At 48.3% G+C, this 22,406-nt stretch overlaps 1 protein-coding gene across 1 annotated transcript in view; it reads right to left on the reverse strand.

The window, feature by feature from the left end:
- Nucleotides 1–22,406, reverse strand: part of LOC120914292 (saoe class I histocompatibility antigen, A alpha chain-like) — a 583,050-nt gene that overhangs the window by 71,765 nt on the left and 488,879 nt on the right. The gene's annotated exons all lie outside the window — the stretch shown is intronic.

Genomic DNA, 22,406 nt, shown 5'->3' on the forward strand with positions numbered 1-22,406 from the left:
GGGTACCTGGTGGCATTAGCTATGAGAAGGGCAATGCAAGGTCAGATTATGGGTATACCAGCCAATGGGCAGGGGTTTTCTTAAATCCCTTGGCCTGCTGGGAGAACCTATATATTTGGGTGGAGTCAGGTGATCGGGGTTCGGTGCCACCTGGATGGCTGTCTGGGTGGATGCGTGTTGTACTAGCCGGGCTGCAAAGCCGGAGTTTGGCTGCTGGGCTGTCTGAGGGCCTATCCAGAAGCAAGAGTTGGGATTGCAGCTTGCAGTCCAACCAGAAGTGACGGTTCTGCCATAAAGACATAATGAGCTAGTATGCATAGCATACTAGCTCATTATGAATTACTTGCCTCACATCGAAGCCCCTGCAGCAGTCCTTGTATCCCCCTCCAGCCGGAAACATCTCTCCCAGGGTTACTTCCGGGTATCGCGGCTCCGGCGCTGTGATTGGCCGGAGCCGCGATGACGCCACTCACACGCATGTGCGCGGGAGCCGCCAGTAACGTCACACTGACTGAAGCAATGGCACATACGTGCCATTGCTTCAGTTTGCTTTAATGAGATTGGCACATGCAGGGGACAGGGGATCTCTCCTAGACAGTGCTGGTTTAGGAGATAGTCAGGGTAGCTACAGGTAAGCCTTATTATAAAGGGTTTACAATCACTCTAATATTGCAAATACCTAAGGGTGTCCTGGCCCTAACCCTCTCTCCCAAAGTTCTGTTAAAGGGGTTGTAAACCCTCGTGTCCTGCCTCCCTGTTTTACTCACCTGAGCCCGTTCTTTCCCTCGGTGGAGACACGCTGTACCTCTCTGCCCAGGGTCCTCGGCTCTTAATTGGATAGATTGATAGCAGCGCAGCCATTGGCTCACACTGCTGTCAATCAAATCCAATGACGTGGGGCCCAGGGGGTGAAGCCGACTCTGGCATTCTGTGTAAAATGCTGGACTCTGGAGCACGCCCACAAGGTAGCACCCAGGGAGAGCGCTTCCCCTAGGGGGTTTACCAATGTGAGGAGGAGCCGCGAGCACCATTGGGGGACCCCAGAACAGGAGGATCGGGGCCACACTGTGCAAAACGAAATGCACAACAGTGGGGGTAAGTATGACATGTTTGTTATTTAAAAAAACAACAAGGGTTTACAAACCCTTTAAGAGAAATAAAAATCTCTTTTGCATCCAAGAAGTGTCTGGCACCCAATCAATCTACCTTGCATTACACCCACTATGCCATGCAACCCACCATATAGAGAAGGATGTCAGCTATGTCTGGCCCTGGAGGTTCTCATTAGACCAAAGGAGGCCTGGGACCTTGCTACATTAGGTAATGAATTGAGGGAATACATGCATTGACTCCCAACAGTTGAATTTAATAGGAGAACAATAATGGTGAGTACATGTGAGTGCGGTGCAGTAAGTTGCACTCTACTTTACACATGGTTCACACTAATGGAATTTCACATGCAACTTAAGTCGCACAGAATTGTATGACAATGGAAATCATTCACATCAATGTGACTCTGTGTGGTGCGATTTTGTAAAAACTTCTTGCACTACTTTGGTGTGAATAACAAGCATTTTTGCCCCATACAATATACAAACCACATCCAAGTTGTAATCGCATTGAGTAGTGTGAACCGAGCCTTACAGAGCAGATTTTGTTGGTAACAATATGTAAAACAAAGCAATGGAGAAGATCACTAAAACATGAAGAGGAGTTATAAAATGTCTCATTTCTGTAAGGGGGAGAAGTCACACATGTACAATGCTAAATCGCAGAGCAATCAGAGCCATTCAATGTTCTGGCCACTCTGCGTTGCCAACTGGCTAGGGGGCAGTGTGGTGCAGGATTCAGTGCAGCACACTGTCTTTTTTTGTACCAGTTTAATTTGAATTGTATAAAATGTACAGTAATACCTCGGATTGTGAGTAATGCGTTTGGCAATACAAGCTTTTTTTTTTTTTTTTAAATCCTGACTCGGTTCGCGAGCGTTGTTTCACAAAACAAGCAGGATTCAAGCCTCTGGGGTGTGCAGTACCGCATGTGGCCAGAGGTGCGGGGGGCGCCGGTGACAGTCGGAGCCGATTGGAAACACTCCGTTCCTGAGTGGCTCCGAGCTTCTCCAAGTGCATCCGATCGGCTCTGAGTGCTCTTCAAATGTTTCCGAATGTCTCCGGCGCTCCCCCCCGCCACCTCTGGTTACATGTGGTACTGCATACACCAGCAGTGCCACTGGAATGGATTATATGAGTTTCCATTATTTCCTATGGGGAAACTCGCTTTGATATACGAGTGCTTTGGATTAATCCAAGGTACCACTGTATACTTCATTTACTGCAATGTCAGGCGGCAGTGGCATGATGTGCTGCAATCAATTGTGATTGCAGCAGGGGCGTACCTAGAGCATTTGGCACCCGGGGCGTATCCTATATCTGGCACCACCCCCCACATTAAAATGTAGAAAACACCCCACTGTGCCCTCTGCATCCTTCAATATCTCTTTGTCACTACTGTGTACCCCCTCTCCACAACTGCACCGCTGGACCCCTTTACATTACACAGCACCCTGCACCCCTTTACATTACACAGCACCCTGCACCCCTTTACATTACACAGCACCCTGCACCCCTTTACATTACACAGCACCCTGCATCTCTGGACCCCTTTACAATACACAGCACCCTGCATCTCTGGACCCCTTTACAATACACAGCACCCTGCAGCTCTGAACCCCCTGCATTTTACACAGACCCCCCTTCAGTGCAGACCCCCCTTCGGTGTATCCCCCTTCAGTGTAGCCCCCGATCAGTGCAGACCCCCCCTTCAGTGTAGCCCCCGATCAGTGCAGACCCCCTTCAGTGTAGCCCCCTGTTCATTGCAGACCTCCTGTACAGTGTAGTCCCTTGTTCAGTGCAGACACCCCTCTTCAGTGCAGACCCCCTGTACAGTGTAGCCCCCCCTTCAGTAAAGCCCCCTGTTCATTGCAGACCCCCTGTACAGTATGGCCCCCGTACAGTGCAGACACCACCCCCCTTCAGTGTAGCCCCCGTATAGTGCAACCCCCCCGTTCGGTGCAGACCCCCCTTCAGTACCTCAGATCAATGCGGCGGCACATGCAGAGCAGGTCCCCTCCCCCTGTTTACACATAAACAGAGAGGAGGGGGAGGTGGCTTCACTCTGCTGCTCGGCTGTGCCTGCTGTGTGACATCTGGGAATGTACAGACAGCCCACGGCCACGAGAGAAGGGGATGGTAGGTGCATCAGTGTCACCCTGCACACCCCCTCCCCCTTTCATCGCAATAAAAGCGGTTGTATACCCCCAATTTTTTTTTTTAAACCTGCAAGGCAAAGGCATAATGAGCTAGTATGACTAGCATACTAGCTCATTATCAATACTTACCTTATACTTACCTGCATCGGTCCTCGGACACGTCCTCCACCACCGCCATAATACCCGGAGTGACTTCAGGGTATCGCCGCTCCGGCGCTGTGACTGGCCGGAGCGGTAATGATGTCAATCTTGCGCATGCGCGCGGAACGGCACGATCCCCACTCATGCGCACATTTTTAGCAGTCTTCCATTCAAGAGACGCCGCGCTCAGCACCGTAGACATTGGTGCCCGCTTTTCTGCAAATATCTCCTTAACCATGTAGGTTAAGGAGGTATTGCAAGTACCTACAGGTAAGCCTTAATGTAGGGCTACCTGTAGGTGCAATTATGACAAGTTACCTCTAGAATTATTGTTCTCACTATAAGCCCTGGTTCACATTGGAGCGATTTCTCATACGACTTGATATCAAGTTGCATCCTATTTCCAGGAATGGCACCGCTCCAATCGCTGCGACGCCGACTTTGCGGCACCACACCGATTTGCAAAAGAAGTTCCTGCACTACTTTTGCCGATTTCAGGTGCGACTTCAATAGAAATCTGTGCATGAAACCACACAGATATCTTCCAAGTCGCACCTGAAATCGCACTGACCTGCTACTTTGAAATCGCGATACTTCAAGTGAAGAAGAACAATTTCAAAAGTAGCATCAATGTGAACCTGCGCCATCGCTCATGGCGATACCTCATGTGTGCTGTGATCACCATTTACATATGTGTGCGTGATCTACGTATGCGTTCACTTCTGCCCGTGAGTACGGGGGACAGGGGTACTGTAACATTTGTATGTATTTATTTTTTACTTTTATATTGTCCCTTTATTTATTTTTTATCGCATTTATTCCTATCACAAGAAATGTAATCATCCCTTGTGATAGAAATAAGGCATGACAGGTCCTCTTTATGGAGACATCTGGGATCTATAAGACACTTTTTAGACGTGGCATATTTGGTAAATATTTATTAAACACGACCCCATATTTTACGTTATCAAAAATCTAGTATTATATTGTGTTTGTGCTAAAATACATTCTAGTTTATTTTTTCTTAAATAATGTTTTTGTTAACCACTTGTGGACTGCCGCACGCAGATATACGTCTGCAGAATGGTACGGCATTCTTACGTGGGCGGTGCGCTCGTGACCCGGTCCTCTTCTCTGTGACTGTCCCCGCGGGAACATCGGATCCGATCGCCACTGGTGTCCCGCGATCGGGTCACAGAGAGGAAGAACGGGGAGAGGTAAGTGTAAACAAACCTTCCCGTTCTTCCTAGTGTGGCTGTCTCTGATCGTCTGTTCCCTGTCCTAGAAAACGACGATCAGTGACGTCACACGCTAAGCCACACCCCCCCACAGTAAGAAACACACATTAGGGCACACTTAACCCCTACAGCGCCCCCTCCTGGTTAACACCTTCCCTGCCAGTGTAATTTTTACAGTAATTAGTGCATTTTTATAGCACTGTTCGCTGTAAAAATGACAATGGTCCCAAAATAGTGTCAAAAGTGTCCGATGTGTCCACAATAATGTCGCAGTCACGATAAAAAAAAAAAAAAAAAAAAAAAAAAAAAATCGCTGATCGCCGACATTACTATAAAAAAATATATATTAATAAAAATGGAATAAAACTATCCCCCATTTGATAGACGCTATAAATTTTGCGCAAACCAATCAATAAACGCTTATTGTGATTTTTTTTACTAAAAATATGTAGAAGAATACGTATCGGCCTAAACTGAGGACATTTTTTTTTTATATATTTTATGGGGATATTTATTATGGCAAAAAGTAAAAAATATTGAATTTTTTTCAAAATTGTCGCTCTATTTGTGTTTATAGCGCAAAAAATAAAAACCACAGAGGTGATCAAATACCACCAAAAGAAAGCTCTATTTGTGGGAAAACAAGGACGCCAATTTTGTTTGGGAGCCACGTCGCACGACCGCGCAATTGTCAGTTAAATCGACGCAGTGCCGAATCGCAAAAAGTGGCCAGGTCTTTAAGCTGCATACTGGTCCGGTGCTTAAGCGGTTAAACAATTGCAAACATATTTTGTGACATATCAAATTACATCGGCCATCATTTATTTTGAGATGCCCTTTGCTTATGGAAAATATATCACTGTTTCGAGGTTTAACCACTTCAATACCGGCGACTTTCACCCCTTCCTGCTCGGGACAATTTTGTCGCATTTTGAATGACAATTGCGCAGTCATACAACACTGTACCCAAACTAAATTTTTATATTTTTTTTCCCACAAAAATAACTTTCTTTTGGTGGTATTTGATCACCTCTGCATTTTTTTATTTTTTGCTAAAAAAAAACTAAAAAAGACAGACATTTAAAAAAATAAATTAAAGTTTTTCTTTGTTTCTGTTATAAAATATTGTCTTCTCCTTCACTGACGGGCACTGATGAGTCGACACTGATATGTAGAATTGATGGGCACTGATAGGCGGCACTGATATGTAGAATTGATGGGCACTGATATGCAGCACTGATAGGTGGCACTGATATGCAGCATTGATGGGCATTGACAGGTGGCACTGATATGCAGCACTGATTGGGCAGGTACTGACAGGTGTTAATGCTGGGCATTGATTGGCACTGTGATGGACACTGGCACTATGGTGGGCACTGATTGGCACTTTTTTAGTCACTGACAGGGGGTTATGATGGGGCACTGATTGGCAGCTGATGGGTACATTTGATGGGGGCTGTGCTGATAATGAATTTGCTGATTATCAGCACAGAAGCCCCTCTGACAGGGAGAGCCGCCGATCGTCTCTCCTTGTCAGCGCGAACCTGAGGAATGCCATTTACTGGCACTTCCTGGTTCACGTGATGATCAGCTGTGATTGGTCACAGCTGATCACATGGTAAGAAGCCTCTGTCAGAGACTGCTTACCACGATCGGAGATGCTGCATGTCAGACTGACACCCCGCGATTGCCGCAACCCCCCACGGTCGCACGCTGGCATGTTATCCTGCTGGACGTCATATGACGCTCAGTCAGGATAACAGAACCACTTCACGCCCGTCAATCTGCTATAGGCCGGGTGGTTAAAGTAACTTTTTAGCAAAAAATATTGATGCCAACGTATGTGAAAAAATATAAAACTTGCTCCGATAGAGAAGGTTAAACACAGAGAGATTTATGTTCTCTTCCTGCGCTGTGCGACATCCATTATATGGACAGGAAGGGAAAATCTCTCTCATATCACAAAGCTGAAGCTCTATCCAAAACTGAAGAGCCAATTACCTAGAGCCAATTTTTTTATTTTAGCTGACGTGGGGGGGGGGGGGGTAAAACCTCTGTATTTTGCCACCTGTGTCTCATTAGGGGGATTGCCCGTCACTTCCTGTCCTGTAGACACAACAGGAAGTGAGAGGAAATCCCGTTTTAGATGTCACAGTGACCCCATTGGAAGTTTTCTCCTCTGTTCTTCTTCTGGTGACAACACAAAATGTTGGATGTCCTCTCAGTTTTATTCCCGGTGACATTGGTGATCAGGACACAGAGAGGGAGAATCTCCCCAATGAGGACACAGATGGCAATACAAACCTGACAGAGGATCTAACCCCTCACCACTCCATCCTAATCTGAAATAAAAGTTATATTTCCCATCACACAGATGAGACTGAGCACAGCGCCCCCTCCAGGATGAGATCTATAAGAGGAAATAGGTGTGATGAGTGAGAAGGTGAAATGTATTGTCAGCTGATACATTGTAATGTCTTCTGACCCCCTGACCTCTCCGTCCAATCATCAGCTCCGTACACAAGATCAATAAAGATCCTTCAGAGCCTGGAGAGCCGTATTGTCATCTTCACACAGACAGGACATGGTTGTCACTTCCACAATACTTCTACCTTTATCACTAAACATTGATTTCTACCATTCTATACAACACTTGGAGGAAATCCCCCCCACTGACAAGATGTCATCTATATTGTCCTCTACTTACCACACTCCACCCCTGACACCCCCAGAATAATCAGGATGAGGGGGGTCATCATCTTTATCCTCCCCGCTGTCATCTATAGAGAGACCCCAAAACACGACAACCTCCACTTCACCCAGATCAGGACAGTCTGTGTACAGGAAGGCGGTGCTCTGTGCTGATTGGTGGAGGCTTCCTCTCTCTCCAATAGGAAAATGAGGAGATGGAGGATCAGCAGTTACCAGGCAGAATAACATAACGAAGGTTGGAGATGAGAAGCCACAAAGTGAAAGTGAAACCTGCAGACATTCCACCAATAGAGTTCTAGGAATCCCCCAAATCATCTCCTAATGGGAGAGATTCACAGGAGGAGACCAATCACAGGAGGAGACCAATCACAGGAGGAGACCAATCACAGGAGGGATCTCTACTTATTCATTCAGAACCCTCCACACCAGAGAAGGAGCTTACAATCTAATGACCCCCCACTGACATACAGACACACTCAGGACAATTATGGGGGAATCCTGATCATCTAGAACAGGGGTGTCCAAGCCAGGGACAGGGCAGGACAAGCCAGGGACAGGGCAGGACAAGCCAGGGACAGGGCAGGACAAGCCAGGGACAGGGCAGGACAAGCCAGGGACAGGGCAGGACAAGCCAGGTACAGGGCAGGACAAGCCAGGGACAGGGCAGGACAAGCCAGGGACAGGGCAGGACAAGCCAGGGACAGAGCAGGACAAGCCAGGGACAGGGCAGGACAAGCCAGGGACAGGGCAGGACAAGCCAGGGACAGAGCAGGACAAGCCAGGGACAGGGCAGGACAAGCCAGGGACAGGGCAGGACAAGCCAGGGACAGGGCAGGACAAGCCAGGGACAGAGCAGGACAAGCCAGGCCCAGGCTAATATGGAGGACGTATCTGATGCTGTACAAGGATAGTATCATACCTCCCAACTTGATGAGATGGGAATGAGGGACACCTATTAGCAAAAGTATGTAGGGATAGGACACACCCCCGCCCTTAACTACTTCCCATCCACGCTATACCCGAATGACGGCTACAACGCAGATCTCCCCTTTGCACGCTCCCCCACACTGAGACTCGGGTGATCAAAGATCCGAGTAAGGGGACGATCCCAGCCCCCGGCCCCTTACCACGTGATCAGCTGATCACGTGATGTAAACAAATGCTCTGCAATTGTTTTTTTTTTCTCCTCATGCTGACAGTGTGAAGAGAAAAAAAGCTGATCAAAAAGCTTTTGTGCAAGGGACATCGGTCCCGAAGAGGAAGAGGCACCTTATCTGTGCCCACCAGTATCGCCTGCCAGTGCAAAGCAGTGCCACCTATCAATGCCCACCAGTGGTGCCAATCAGTGCTGCCTACCAGTACTGATCAGTGCCCATCATTGCCGCCCATCAGTGCCACCTCTCAGTGCCCACCAGTGCCGCCTATCAGTGCCCACCAGTGCCACCTTATTGGTGCTCATCAGTGCAGCCTCATCAGCATACATCAATGAAGGAGAAAAAATACCTGTTTGCAAAATTTTATAACAAAATATAAAACGGTTTTGTATTTATTAATTTTTTTAACAAAAAATAAAAACCTAAGAGGTGATCAAATACCACCAAAAGAAAGATCTATTTGTGGGAAATAAATGATAAAAATGTAGTTTGGGTACAGTGTTGTATGACTGCGCTATTGTCATTCAAAGAGTGAGAGCGCTGAAAGCTGAAAATTGATCTGGGCAGGAGGGGGGTTTAAAGCCGTGTTCCAGCCGCAATTTTTTTGTTTTTAAGTCACAGCTACAAACACTGTAGCTGCTGACTTTTAATAAGGACACTTACCTGTCCTAGGCGCCCGCGATGTCAGCCCCCCGAGGCCGATCCCTCGATCGTTGCAGGTCCCGGCGCCGCGATCCTCACCAAAGGAAACAGGCAGTGGAGCCTAGCAGCTTCACTGCCCGTTTCCTACTGTGCATGCGCGCGTCACGCATCGCTTTATGATTGGGCGGCTATTCTCTGGGATACACACAGTTCCCAGAAGACAGCGCACCCCATTCCCCAGAAGACAACGCGAGGAGGACAAGAATGAAGACCAGCGCGGACTAGGAAGAGGCAGATTAGGAAGATTTGCCTAGCCTGCCATTTCTGGTAAGTAAAAATAAATATTTTCAATTTTTATTTGGAGCATTTTTATGTCACTTTTTTATTAGGGTGGACCTCCGCTTTAAGTGCCCACTAAGCAAGTGGTTAAAGGAGAATAATAATACAATAAAATGATAAGGTAAACAAACCCACAAGTGCTTCTTTTTTACATTGACTTTTGAAATGTACAAATGCAGCAATATAGAAATTAGATGAAAGGTTTAGCACTGGGAAACACTTATTAAAAGATAAATAGTGAAGGAGCTGCGGTGGCTCAACGCGATTGGCACTGCGCTGACAAGCCATTCACCTCTGCAGCTAGGGGTTCGGATCCCGCTCTCGGCTATATGTGAATTGAGTTTGGTGGTCTCAGCCCGGCTCCCGGTGGGTGTGCTATGCGAGGTAAGCCTGCTCTTAGTAAGCCCACCCCCCTCCCACAAAAACCACCACACTTACACGCACTCGAAATTGGGTTAACATGCACGCACTTTGACCACGCGGTCTCTAAAAAGAGAGGCGAAGGACTAACGGGGCTGGTTGAGCGGGCTAGATCCTCTCACTCCCTCTGCCCCGTTGGGCTTCAAAGCGGAGCAGGTAGGGTGGGCTGTGTGGGAGGACCCCCTCACACACCCGCCATTGCCACCCGGGGCATGGAGAAAGGTGGCAGATTGCCTCTGGGGGAGGCCTGCCTACTCCCAACTCCTGCAGTCCGGCTCCTCTCTCGAGTACACGCACAAAATACACTTTAAAAAAAAAAAAAGATAAACAGTGCATTTTATATACAACTATATGGATCAGACCAAAATGAGGGACAAATGAGGAGGAAAGAGGGACAGAGAGACGTTGTTCCAAATACGGGACAGTTGGTATCTATGTAGTATCTGCATGGTGGCCGGTGTTCTGCCGATGAGTGTCCCCCCGGCGGATTATGTCCCCCCTGTACTGCGCAGGCGCTTGCGCAGTACGACCCTGAACTGAGCCTCCGAAAATAGCTGAACATGTAGAGCTGAGAGTCAGCTATAGACGGCGCCTGCGTGGACCTTGCTGTAAGTGGCCAGTCGGCCTCACATCCTCGCTTCGCTCGCTCGGCCTCCTGGCTTTTTTTTTTAACCTGCTCCACGGGGATGGTAAGGAATGAGCCTGGATGTCAGAAGTGTAGCACATTTTGGTGTGCGAAGGCGCCGTCTAGAGCTGACTCTCAGCTCTACATGTTCGGCTATTTTCGGAGGCAAGCGCCGCGCCTGCGCAGTACAGGGGGGACCTTAATCCGCCGGGGGACCTTTTTCGGCAAGACCCCGGCACTGAGAAGCACAGACAAACTTGGAGGGATGCCGGGCTGCCATGTTTGTACTAGTATGGGCAGCAGCGAATGCAGAGACTACCGATAGTGCCAGGCAAGTAAATGTCACATGGGCTGGATTTAGGTGGGTGCTGGGGTGGTCTGCACCCCCCCCTCTCACATTTCAGTTGCACCCCCAAAGCCCCTGACCCACAACCTGCTCTCTACCTCCCCACACAGCATATACCAGGTTTCCTGTGCGGATAATCGCCACTGCAGGACCACACCTGTTTCCACAGCCGCAATCACCCGCACAGAAAAATCGTTCTGGATGGGTGCGGGTGCCATTAAACCTAATGCAATGCCAAAAGCACTGGAAATTGCTCCGCATGGGAACTGCACTGCACTTGTGGTTCCTCTGCAAGCTGCGATTTCTAAAATGCTGCAGGAACCTTTTCCCTGCATTTCAGGAGGCATGACACGTGTGCGAGTATAATAATATAATGTAATATACAGAGTGCTCCCATACATAGACAGCTGATATTTGTTACACTTATCTTTTCCCTGGCTGTGCTCTTCATGTAAAAGATTACTTCCCTCCTCTACTAAGCCTTGGTTCACACCGCCATGACTTCATAGTCACGAAACTTTGAATCCAACACCCTTGCACGACTTCATCGTGGCTTACATATGATTTCTTTAACAGAAGTCAATACAAGTCATGCTGAAGTCGCACCAAAAGTAGTGCAGGAATCTTTTTCTAAGTCAAAGCGACTTGAGTCACACGGATTAGAACGGTTCCATTGCCATTCTTGGGGCGCGACTTGTTATGCAATTTTGAACACTCAAGTCGCATGACAAGTCTTGGCAGTGTAAACAGCACCACCTGCTGGAGAATCTGTATAATGACAAACGTGATTTACAGGAAACTGCATAACTTCACATAACAGTGGAGAGCGGCCATCACCCAGCTCAGCACAGAGAAGTCTTATACTGCCACCTACTGATCTAATGTAGTACTGTAACAGCATCTACACATTATAAAAAAAAAACACAGTAGTAGCAGAATATGTATCCAGGTCATACAGAGTGTTCTCATCACAGGGACTGGCTTACTTCAAACAGTGGTTTTAGCCCGGATTGCTGACCAAAGCCTCATACACACGGTCAGACTTCAAACAAACTTTTTCGTGGATTTTTGTTTGAAGGGCGTTGGCCGTGAACTTGTATAGCATACACACGGCAGGACTTTTTCAGCAAACTTTCCCAAAATCACGTGTTTTTTCTGCTCTTTACCACCACCCTTTGGTCAACTTCTGCTATTGTTGGTTGATTTTAACATTGGTTCTGAGCATGCGCGTTTGTACTTCGGACTAAAGTCCGATGGATTTCCGTAGACACGCCAGGACTTTGCACCGTAGGACTTTTGTTGCCGAAAAGTTTGTCCGTTTGCAGAGCGAACTTTTTTCCGATGAAAACCGAAAAAGTTTGTCCGATGGAGCGTACACACGGTCGGATTTTTTTTGAAAACCTCGGAATTTAGAAGTTTGTTGTCAAAAAGTCCGACCGTGTGTATGGGGCATTAGACTGTCAAATCCAACAAACCAAAAATGTTTTTTTTTATACAAATTGCTCATGTGAGACCTCTTATTAGCCTTTAATGAACCCTTATTATACCTAATAAATACCTTGTTTGCCTTTTCATTTTTATATTGCAGCATATCAGGGCCAGATCCACAAAAACCTGACGTAACTTAAAAAATCCAATTTAAGTTACACTGCCTTAAAGTTTCTACCTAAGTGCCTGATCCACAAAGCACTTATCTAGAAATTTCAGGCTGTGTAACTAAAATTCCGCCGGCGCAAGGCGTTCCTATTCAAATGGGGCGAGTCCCATTTAAATGAGGCGCGCTCCCGCCCCGGCCGTACTGCGCATGCGCGAAGTTACGTTACGCCGAGTTTTGAGGATCGCGACGGCTTAAAAAAGTTGCGTCGGGGAAAAAAAAAATGACAGCGGCATGCATTCCTGAGGGAGAACTCCATGCCAATTTTCAAAGAAAAAAACGGCATGGGTTCACCCCCCAGGAGCATACCAGGCCCTTAGGTCTGGTATGGGTTGTAAGGAGACCCCCCCACGCCGAAAAATCGACGTAGGGGGTCCCCCTACAATCCATACCAGACCCGTATCCAAAGCACGCTACCCGGCCGGCCAGGAAAGGAGTGGGGACGAGCGAGCGCCCCCCCCCCTCCTGAGCCGTGCCAGGCCGCATGCCCTCAACATGGGGGGGTTGGGTGCTCTGGGGCAGGGGGGCGCACTGCGGGCCCCCCCACCCCAGAGCACCCTGTCCCCATGTTGATGAGGACAGGACCTCTTCCCGACAACCCTTGCCATTGGTTGTCGGGGTCTGCGGGCGGAGGCTTATCGGAATCTGGGAGTCCCCTCAAATAAGGGGGCCCCCAGATACCGGCCCCCCACCCTAAGTGAATGGATATGGGGTACATCGTACCCCTATCCATTCACCTGTAGGCAAAAAGTAAGTTAGTAAACAAACACACAACACAAGGCTTTTTAAAATATTTTATTATTCTGCTCCGGAGGCCCCCCCTGTCTTCGTTATTAGCTCAATTAGCAGGGGGGGCTTCTTCTTCCGCTCTCCGGGGGTCTTCCACTCTCCGGGGGTCTTCTCCGCTCTCCGGGGGGGGCTTCTCCGCTCTCCGGGGGGCTTCTTCCATCTTCTCCCCTCTTCCGCTCTTGACTCGGCGAACCCCCGGTTCTTCTGCAGCTCTCCGGTGCCTTCTTCTTCAGCGCTGGCTGCCTGCTATGTTTGTGTGTTAGCTCAATTTCTAACAGGCAGCCAGCGCGGTCTTCTGTGGCGTCAGGGTCTTCTCTTCCTTTCTTCCGATGTTGCCTCGTCGCCTGTTGTCGCTGTAATGATGGAAGCGCGCCTTGCATCCCATTTATATAGGCATCACCGTCCCATCATGCTCCGGTAGGTACCCACGTGGTGGGTGCACGTGGGTAGGCACCCACCACGTGGGTACCTGCCGGAGCATGATGGGACGGTGATGCCTATATAAATGGGATGCAAGGCGCGCTTCAATCATTACAGCGACAACAGGCGACGAGGCAACATCGGAAGAAAGGAAGAGAAGACCCTGACGCCACAGAAGACCGCGCTGGCTGCCTGTTAGAAATTGAGCTAACACACAAATATAGCAGGCAGCCAGCGCTGAAGAAGAAGGCACCGGAGAGCTGCAGAAGAACCGGGGTTCGCCGAGTCAAGAGCGGAAGAGGGGAGAAGATGGAAGAAGCCCCCCGGAGTCCGGAGAAGCCCCCCCCGGAGAGCGGAGAAGACCCCCGGAGAGCGGAAGACCCCCGGAGAGTGGAAGACCCCCGGAGAGCGGAAGAAGAAGCCCCCCCTGCTAATTGAGCTAATAACGAAGACAGGGGGGTGCATCCGGAGCAGAATAATAAAATATTTTAAAAAGCCTTGTGTTGTGTGTTTACTAACTAACTTTTTGCCTACAGGTGAATGGATAGGGGTACGATGTACCCCATATCCATTCACTTAGGGTGGGGGGCCGGTATCTGGGGGCCCCCTTATTTGAGGGGACTCCCAGATTCCGATAAGCCTCCGCCCGCAGACCCCGACAACCAATGGCAAGGGTTGTCGGGAAGAGGTCCTGTCCTCATCAACATGGGGACAGGATGCTCTGGGGTGGGGGGGCCCGCAGTGCGCCCCCCTGCCCCAGAGCACCCAACCCCCCCATGTTGAGGGCATGCGGCCTGGCACGGCTCAGGAGGGGGGGGGCGCTCGCTCGTCCCCACTCCTTTCCTGGCCGGCCGGGTAGCGTGCTTTGGATACGGGTCTGGTATGGATTGTAGGGGGACCCCCTACGTCAATTTTTCGGCGTAGGGGGGGTCTCCTTACAACCCATACCAGACCTAAGGGCCTGGTATGCTCCTGGGGGGGAACCCATGCCGGTTTTGTTTTTACAAATTGCCGTGGAGTTCTCCCTCGGGAAAGCATACCAAATGCCGTCGCTGGAATGGGCCTTTACAAGGTGTGACTAACTTTACACTTTGTAGAACCAGCCCTAATTTTACACTTGCAAAATAACACTTACGGCGCAAAAAGGAAGCTAGAAAGCTTTGTGGATCGCCTTAAGTGCTAATTTGCATACTAGAAACGGCATTTCGACTCGAAATGCCCCCAGCGGCGGATGCGGTACTGCATCCTAAGATTCGGCAGTGTAATTCAATTACACATGCCGGATCTTCTGCCTAACTTTGGAAAAAGCCTTTTGAGGATCGTTTCCAAAGTTACACACAGACTGAACAGCAGTTAAGTCGGAGTATCTCTTTTGTGGATCTGGCCCATCAGTACTTGGCAATGGCTGCATTGGGTTTCTTTGTTAAAGCGGTTCTAAACCCGCATATACAATTTTTTTTTTTTTTTTCACCTGCAAGGTAAAAGCCATAATGAGCTAGTATGCACCGCATATTAGCTCATGATGAAATACTTACCTCGGAACGAGGAGAAGAGAACTTACCTGGTCCATGCCGAGCGAGATGTCATCTTGAATCGGCGTGTCTTCCGGGTATCGCCGCTCCAGCGCTGTGATTGGCTGGAGTGGCGATGACGTCACTCTCGCGCATGCGCGCGGGAGATTTCGTTCCGGCAAAGGCCGGGCTTACCTGTAGGTAAAAGTCAAAAAATGGGGTTTACAACCACTTTAACTTTTTTTTTAATTTCCACCCAGTGATCCTGCCAGCAAGTCTTTTATTTTTAAACTTACTTTACCAGACCAAGCTGTCCAGCAAAAGTAGCAGTTGGAGGGATGAGACAAACCTCTTACCAATGACAGGGGTGCTTACAATGAACAGCTTTTATTTTAATTTTTTTTATGTAAAATATTTACCCTAAAAGAAAAAAATATTGCTGTGATTGCTTAAAAAGCTGTATTTAATTGCTGTAATTCAAGTCCAAGTTTTCTTAAAGCCACAGGGGAGGAATGTAAAAAAGTAATGAATACAAAGTAAAGATAAATAAGATCAGAGCCTGATTTAGGATAATGAATAATCAGGGTCAAAATATTTTAGGTAGGATTAAAAATAAAAAGTTTTTGTGCGTCAGTGTTCTCAGATAGGATAAAAAAGCAAATGACACCATATATTTGCTATCCCTACTATATATACAAACTGCAAATAAATTACACTTTTGTGCTCTCACCATAAACATCAGAAGTAGGAATATTTTTTTTTTTTTCCTGGTGGGTCACGGTAACAGCAAAAAATATACAGTTAAGGTTACAAAACAATGTATTGGTTTACCATTTTGGGTCATTCGATAATAAAGCCTCTTGCACATGATTGAAAAAAATGCAGCATTTGTAGCTGTGTAGCTTTTTTTTTTTAGGAATCTAAACACAAATACATTGGGCCAGATTCACAGCCAGGCGGTGCAGCGTAACGTAACCGATTTAGGTTACACCGCCGCAAATTTTCTGGCTAAGTGCCCGATCCACAAAGCACTTACCTGGAAATTTGCGGCGGTGTATCCTAAATCCGTCCGGCGCAAGGCGGGCCAATTCAAATGGGGCGAGTACCATTTAAATTAGGCGCGCTCCCGCGCTGGACATACTGCGCATGCTCCCGACGCAAATTTCCCGACGTGCTTTGCGCGAAATTACGACGCGCCAAAGTTTTGTGAATCGCGACGTGAAAAAAAGAATTGCGCCGGGAAAAAAAAAAAAATGTAAAAAAAATTCAAAAGCGACGCGGGAAAGACGGGTATACTTTTACATGGTGTACTAATTTTACACTTTGTAAAAGGTGCCCTATCTTTGCGACGGCAAACTAACACTTGCGGCGACCTAACGACGGGAAAAGGTTTTGTGGATCGCCGTAACTGCTAATTTGCATACCCGACGCTGGTTTACGACGCGAAATCCCCCCAGCGGCGGCCGCGGTACTGCATCCCAAGATCCGACAGTGTAAGTCCATTACACCTGTCAGGTCTTCTGCCTATCTATGCGTAACTGATTCTATGGATCAGTCGCATAGACAGAAACAGGGATACGACGGCGTATCAGCAGATACGCCGTCGTATCCCTTTTGTGAATCTGGCCCATTGTTCCTTATGGGGAAATCCCTACAGCTACAAAGGATGAAGATATCTTTGATAGGCTCATGCCCACTGCAGCTCAAAAAAAAAAGAAAGCTGCTTTAACCACTTCAATACCCGCCCATAGTCATATGACGTCCACAGAGGGGATCTCCCATCCTGGGTGGACATCATATGACGTCCTAGGTTTGTGGAGGGATATCTGAATGATGCCTGGAGCTAGAGGCATCATTCAGATATCCTTGTCTTCTGCCGGCGATTCTTTGCACGATAAGAATGATCATAGCGGCAATTCCGCCACTTGATCGTTCTTATAGGCAGCGGGAGGGGACACCCCCCCTTCCCGCCGCCATCCGGTGCTTCTCCGGGCTCTCCCGTACCATCAGGGGCCCGGAGAAAGAATTGTCCAGCGCCGGATGGGAAGCATAGAGATGACTGGTGACCAGATGGTCACCAGTCATCTCTATGACCGTCAAAGGCCCTGGCGCGATGTGATGATGTCACGCCCGGGTTCTCAGAAGTAAACAATGTCGCGATTGCGGCTAATAAGCATGAGATCAGTGATTTTTTTTTCACAATCTCATGCTTTCCAGCCTGGAGGAGAGATGTGGGGTCTTATTGACCCCGCATCTCTCCATAAAGAGGACCTGTCACACACTATTCCTATTACAAAGGAGGTTTACATTCATTTTTTTATTCCCTATGGTGTCTGCTAAAAAAACATTTATAATGTTTGGGGGTTCTGAGTAATTTTCTAGCAAAAGAATGATGATTTGTACATGTAGGAGAGAAGTGCCAGAATAGGCCCGGTATTTTATTTCTCTGCCTAAAAACTTTAGGAATTTTGTGCTTTTTGTGCCGTTTTGTGTGTTTTTAATGCATATTTTAAGCTTTTTCAAGTTTGTGTGACTATAAGCGCTTTTTTCACAAACTTTCCCCTCGGCTAATTTTTCCATTGTTTTTGTGCCTTTCAAGCTTTTATACACTTTTTTGGGTACTTGGGTATCTTTTCTGCTTGAAAGCTTTGAGAGGTCAAAAAACGGAAAATTTATATCAAATACTTACCGTAATTTTCCTTTCCTGATGGACTCCATGGCAGCCTATGTGTGGGTTAATCCCGCCCCCTCATACCTCATAGGACCCTTCTCCCATAAATCTTTGTTCCATAATTTAGCCTACTCCAGCCACTGGGAGGGAACTCCTGCTGCCATGGAGTCCATCAGGAAAGGAAAATTACGGTAAGTATTTGATAATTCAAGTTAGGCTTACCGGTAACTTGTTTTCCAGAAGTCTTTCAGGACAGCACCTTGAGATATCATGATCCTCCCACTCCATCAGGAAACACCTTCTTTCATCCTTTTAAAAGGAGGCCCCTCCTTGCACTCCTCAGTTGTTATAGAGAAACCTCCGGCCCCGGCTGGAACACACAAGCATATATGTTAGTCACAGCATAGTACATCACAAACAATAGGGCGGGTCGTTGCTGTCCTGAAAGACTTCTGGAAAACAAGTTACCGGTAAGCCTAACTTGAATTTTCCCGAGGCGTCTTTCAGGACAGCACCTTGAGAGGACAACAGAGACTTACTACCTTAGGGCGGGACGACAGCTTGTAGGACCTTCCTGCCAAAAGCCTGATCACTAGCTGAGGCGAGGTCCAACCTATAGTGTCGCACGAACGTGTGGAAACTTGACCACGTCGCTGCCCTGCAGATTTGCTCCGGCGTGGCACCAGCTCTTTCTGCCCAGGAAGTTGCGAGAGCTCTGGTCGAATGGGCACGGATACCCTCTGGCGAAGTCAGGCCTGCCTGTAAATAAGCCTCCCTGATAGCCAGCTTCAGCCATCTAGCTAGTGTTCCCCTAGATGCCTGCTGACACCTTTTGTTACCCCCAAAAAGGACAAATAAAGAATCCGAACGCCTAAACGGACTTGTTATTTCTAAATAATATAACAAGACCCGTCTGACATCCAACATATGGAAAAATAATTATTTTTCACCCGAAGGGTTAGAACAAAAAGTGGGAAGTACAATGTCCTGTACCCGATTATTGTTGGAAGCCACTTTAGGCAAACACTTAGGGTCAGTTTTAGGCACTACCCTATCTGAAAATAAACATAAATAAGGCTCCTTCACTGACAGGGCCTGCAATTCGCTGATCCTACGTGCTGAGGTAATAGCGATTAAAAATAAAGTTTTGAAGGTAAGGTTCCTAACTGAAGCTTCCCCCAAGGGTTCAAAAGGCTTGCTTGCCAAAGATCTCAAAACCACTGAGAGTTCCCACTTCGGGAAACCCTTTAACCTTGGTGGTCTAGACCTCAAAAGAGATCTAAAAAACCTCACCACCAATGGTTCTGTGGCTACAGATCTTTCCAAAAAAACTGTAAGTGCGGATACCTGTACCTTAAGGGTGCTAGCAGCTAAGCCCTGATCAGCCCCCTCCTGTAAAAATCCCAGGATAGATTTCAGTTCCCTAGGGTCCTGACTCGAAGAGCTACACCAAGAGGAAAAAACCTTCCAAACCTTGGTGTAAATGGCTCGGGTTACCTTCTTCCTGCTGTTGAGTAAGGTGGAAACCAAGCGGTCGGAGAACCCCTTTCTTTTCAGGATTTCCCTTTCAGAAGCCACGTGGTCAAGGACAGCCGTACCACATCTGGGTGAGAAATTGGACCCTGAACTAGAAGATCCTGCCTGAGGGGCAGGTGCCAACAGGGCCTGGTTGACAAGGCTAGAAGCGTTGCGAACCATGCTCTCCTGGGCCAAAATGGGGCGATGAGAATGACCAGAACACTTTCTCTCTGAACCTTCCTCAGAACTAGGGGAATTAACTGAAATGGGGGAAAGGCAAAGCAGAGGCGGAAATCCCAGGGATGCGACAGAGCGTCTACCCCTAGGGACCCATCTCCCCGACTCAGAGAAAAGTATCTTCCTACCTGGGAGTTCTCCCTCGAGGCAAACAAGTCTACCTCTGGGAGACCCCACCTGCTGGAGATCTCTGAGAAGACCTCCGCATTCAGGGACCACTCCGACTCCCGAATCTGGTGTCTGCTTAAAAAGTCTGCCACCGTATTCAGGGACCCCTTTAGGTGTAGGGCTGTCAAGGAGAGCAAATTGCTCTCTACCCAGGAGAGAATCTCTGTGGCCAGGGACAGAAGCGAAAGGCTTCTTGTACCCCCCTGCCTGTTCAAGTATGCTACTGTTGTAGCATTGTCCGTCAGGACCTGAACATGATGGCCCCTGAGAAATGGAGCAAACTCCACTAGTGCCAGGGCCACCGTCCTTAATTCCCTCCAGTTTGAGGAACGCAGGGCTTCCTCCCTTGACCACCTTCCCTGTGAAAATTTCTCTTCTAGGTGAGCTTCCCATCCCCAGGCACTGGCATCCGTGGTGAGCCTTAGTCCCACGGGGAAGGACCACTCCAGACCCTCTGCAAGCACTCGCTGGTTTTTCCACCAGTAAAGGGATCCTACTACCCGGGCTGGAATTTTTACCTGGGTGTCCAGAGAACTGGTTTTCCGATCCCATGTCTTTAAAAGAAAAGCCTGCAGGGGCCTGAAATGTAACCTCGCCCATTGGACTGCCGGCATGGTGGAGGTCAAAATTCCTAGGGATGCCATTACCTGTCTGACCGTCAAAGACTGATGGGACTGAAGCAACCGAACAGTGTCCAAGACCTTGGATGCTTTTTCTGGGGGGAGAAAAATTCTCTGGTTCCGCGAATCCACCTGGTATCCCATAAAACGAATCCTCTGAGAAGGAACCAGGGCGGATTTCTGAAGGTTTAAAATCCATCCTAGGGCTTCCAAGTGGGTTCGCGCCAGAGAAAGATCCCTCAACAACTTCTCCTCTGAGGGAGCAAAGAAGAGGAGGTCGTCCAAGTAAGGGATGACTGCTATTCCTTGTAGACGCAACGGGGCTAAGGCCTCGGCCAGCACCTTCGTAAAAATCCGAGGTGACGATGACAGCCCGAAGGGGAGGGCCCTGTACTGGAAGTGATGAACTTGACCCCCTATCTCTACCGCCAGTCTGAGAAACGTCTGGGACTGAGGGGAGATAGGTAAGTGAAGGTACGCATCCCTCAGGTCTATCGACGCCATGAAGCAATCTGGCGTCAGAAGATTCCTGATTGAGAATATTGAATCCATTTTGAATCTCCTGTACCTGACACACCTGTTTAAGGGTTTTAAGTTTAATATCAGCCTGAACTTTCCTTACTAGGAAGACATGGGAATAGAACCCTCTGCCCTGTTCTGCTAGGGGAACCCGGACCAACACCCCCTACTGTTGAAGTTCCAACAACGAGGACTTTAACGCTACGTACTTCACGGGATCCCTTGGGGCCTGAGTGACCAGAAATCTCTTTGGCGGGGCTTCTGAGAATTCTATAGCGTACCCCTGAGCTAGAGTGGTCAGTATGTACTGGTTGTTTGATACAGCTGACCACTGCGGAAGGAACCCCTGTAACCTCCCGCCTACCCTCAGGGTCGAGTCATTGCGGCTTATTGGCCGACGCAGGAGGATGGAAAAGGACTCCCTTTCCTTTGCCCTTCTGCGCTGCCCAATTCCTTTTTCCTTGCGGTCTTTTCCCCTTATCCTGCTGCTTAAAGGCCCGAAAAAAACGCTTGGGAGGGGGGTTCTTGTTCTTGACCGGGAAGGCCTTCTTCTTGTCTGCCGTCCTGTCCAGGATATTATCCAGTTCAGGACCGAAGAGAAGATCCCCTGAAAACGGGATTCCACATAAGCTTGCTTTTAGAGGCTGTGTCACCAGGCCAGGTCTTGAGCCATAAAGCCCTTCTGGCTGAATTGGCTAAAGCAGCGGATCTAGCGGACATTTTGATCGCCTCGGCTGAGGCATCTGCCATATAGGCTACAGCTGCAGAAATGGTAGAAAAAGAATCCAAAATGTCCTGTTTTGGGGAGTCTGCCTCAATATGAGCTTTGAGTTTATCTAACCAGAACTCTAAGTTGCGTGCCACACAGGTGGTAGCAATGGCAGGCTTGAGGTTAACCATAATAGACTGCCAGGCTTTTTTAAGGAGAAGATCCATGCGCTTATCCATCGGGTCCCTCAGGATTCCCATATCCTCAAAGGATAAATCTGTGGACCTTGACACCTGGGAAAAAGCTGCGTCGAGCTTAGGAACTTTGTTCCACACAACTGATGGATCTTCTCCAAAGGGAAACCGCCTTTTGTGGGATTTAGAAAAAAATGGTTTCTTTTCTGGGTCCTGCCATTCCCGCAAGATTGTTTCGGAAATAACCGAGTGAACTGGAAATGTACGCCCCTTGGGCTCGCAGAGACCGGCATACATCCGATCGTGCAGGCTTAAGTCCCTCTTCTCTTCGCTGAGACCTAAAGTGGCATAAATAGCCCTGAGGAGGCCATCCACATCCTCCAGGGACAACTTAAATTTTGAGAGAGGCTCTATTTCTTCCTCATTTTCTGAGTCCTCACTAGAGAGGGCCTGAGGCTGACTATCCCTGGACCCCTCGTTATCAGAGGGCCTAGGAGCCCATCCTGCCTCC

This window comes from Rana temporaria, chromosome 9 (assembly GCF_905171775.1).
Source record: "Rana temporaria chromosome 9, aRanTem1.1, whole genome shotgun sequence".
NCBI classification, from domain to species: domain Eukaryota; kingdom Metazoa; phylum Chordata; class Amphibia; order Anura; family Ranidae; genus Rana; species Rana temporaria.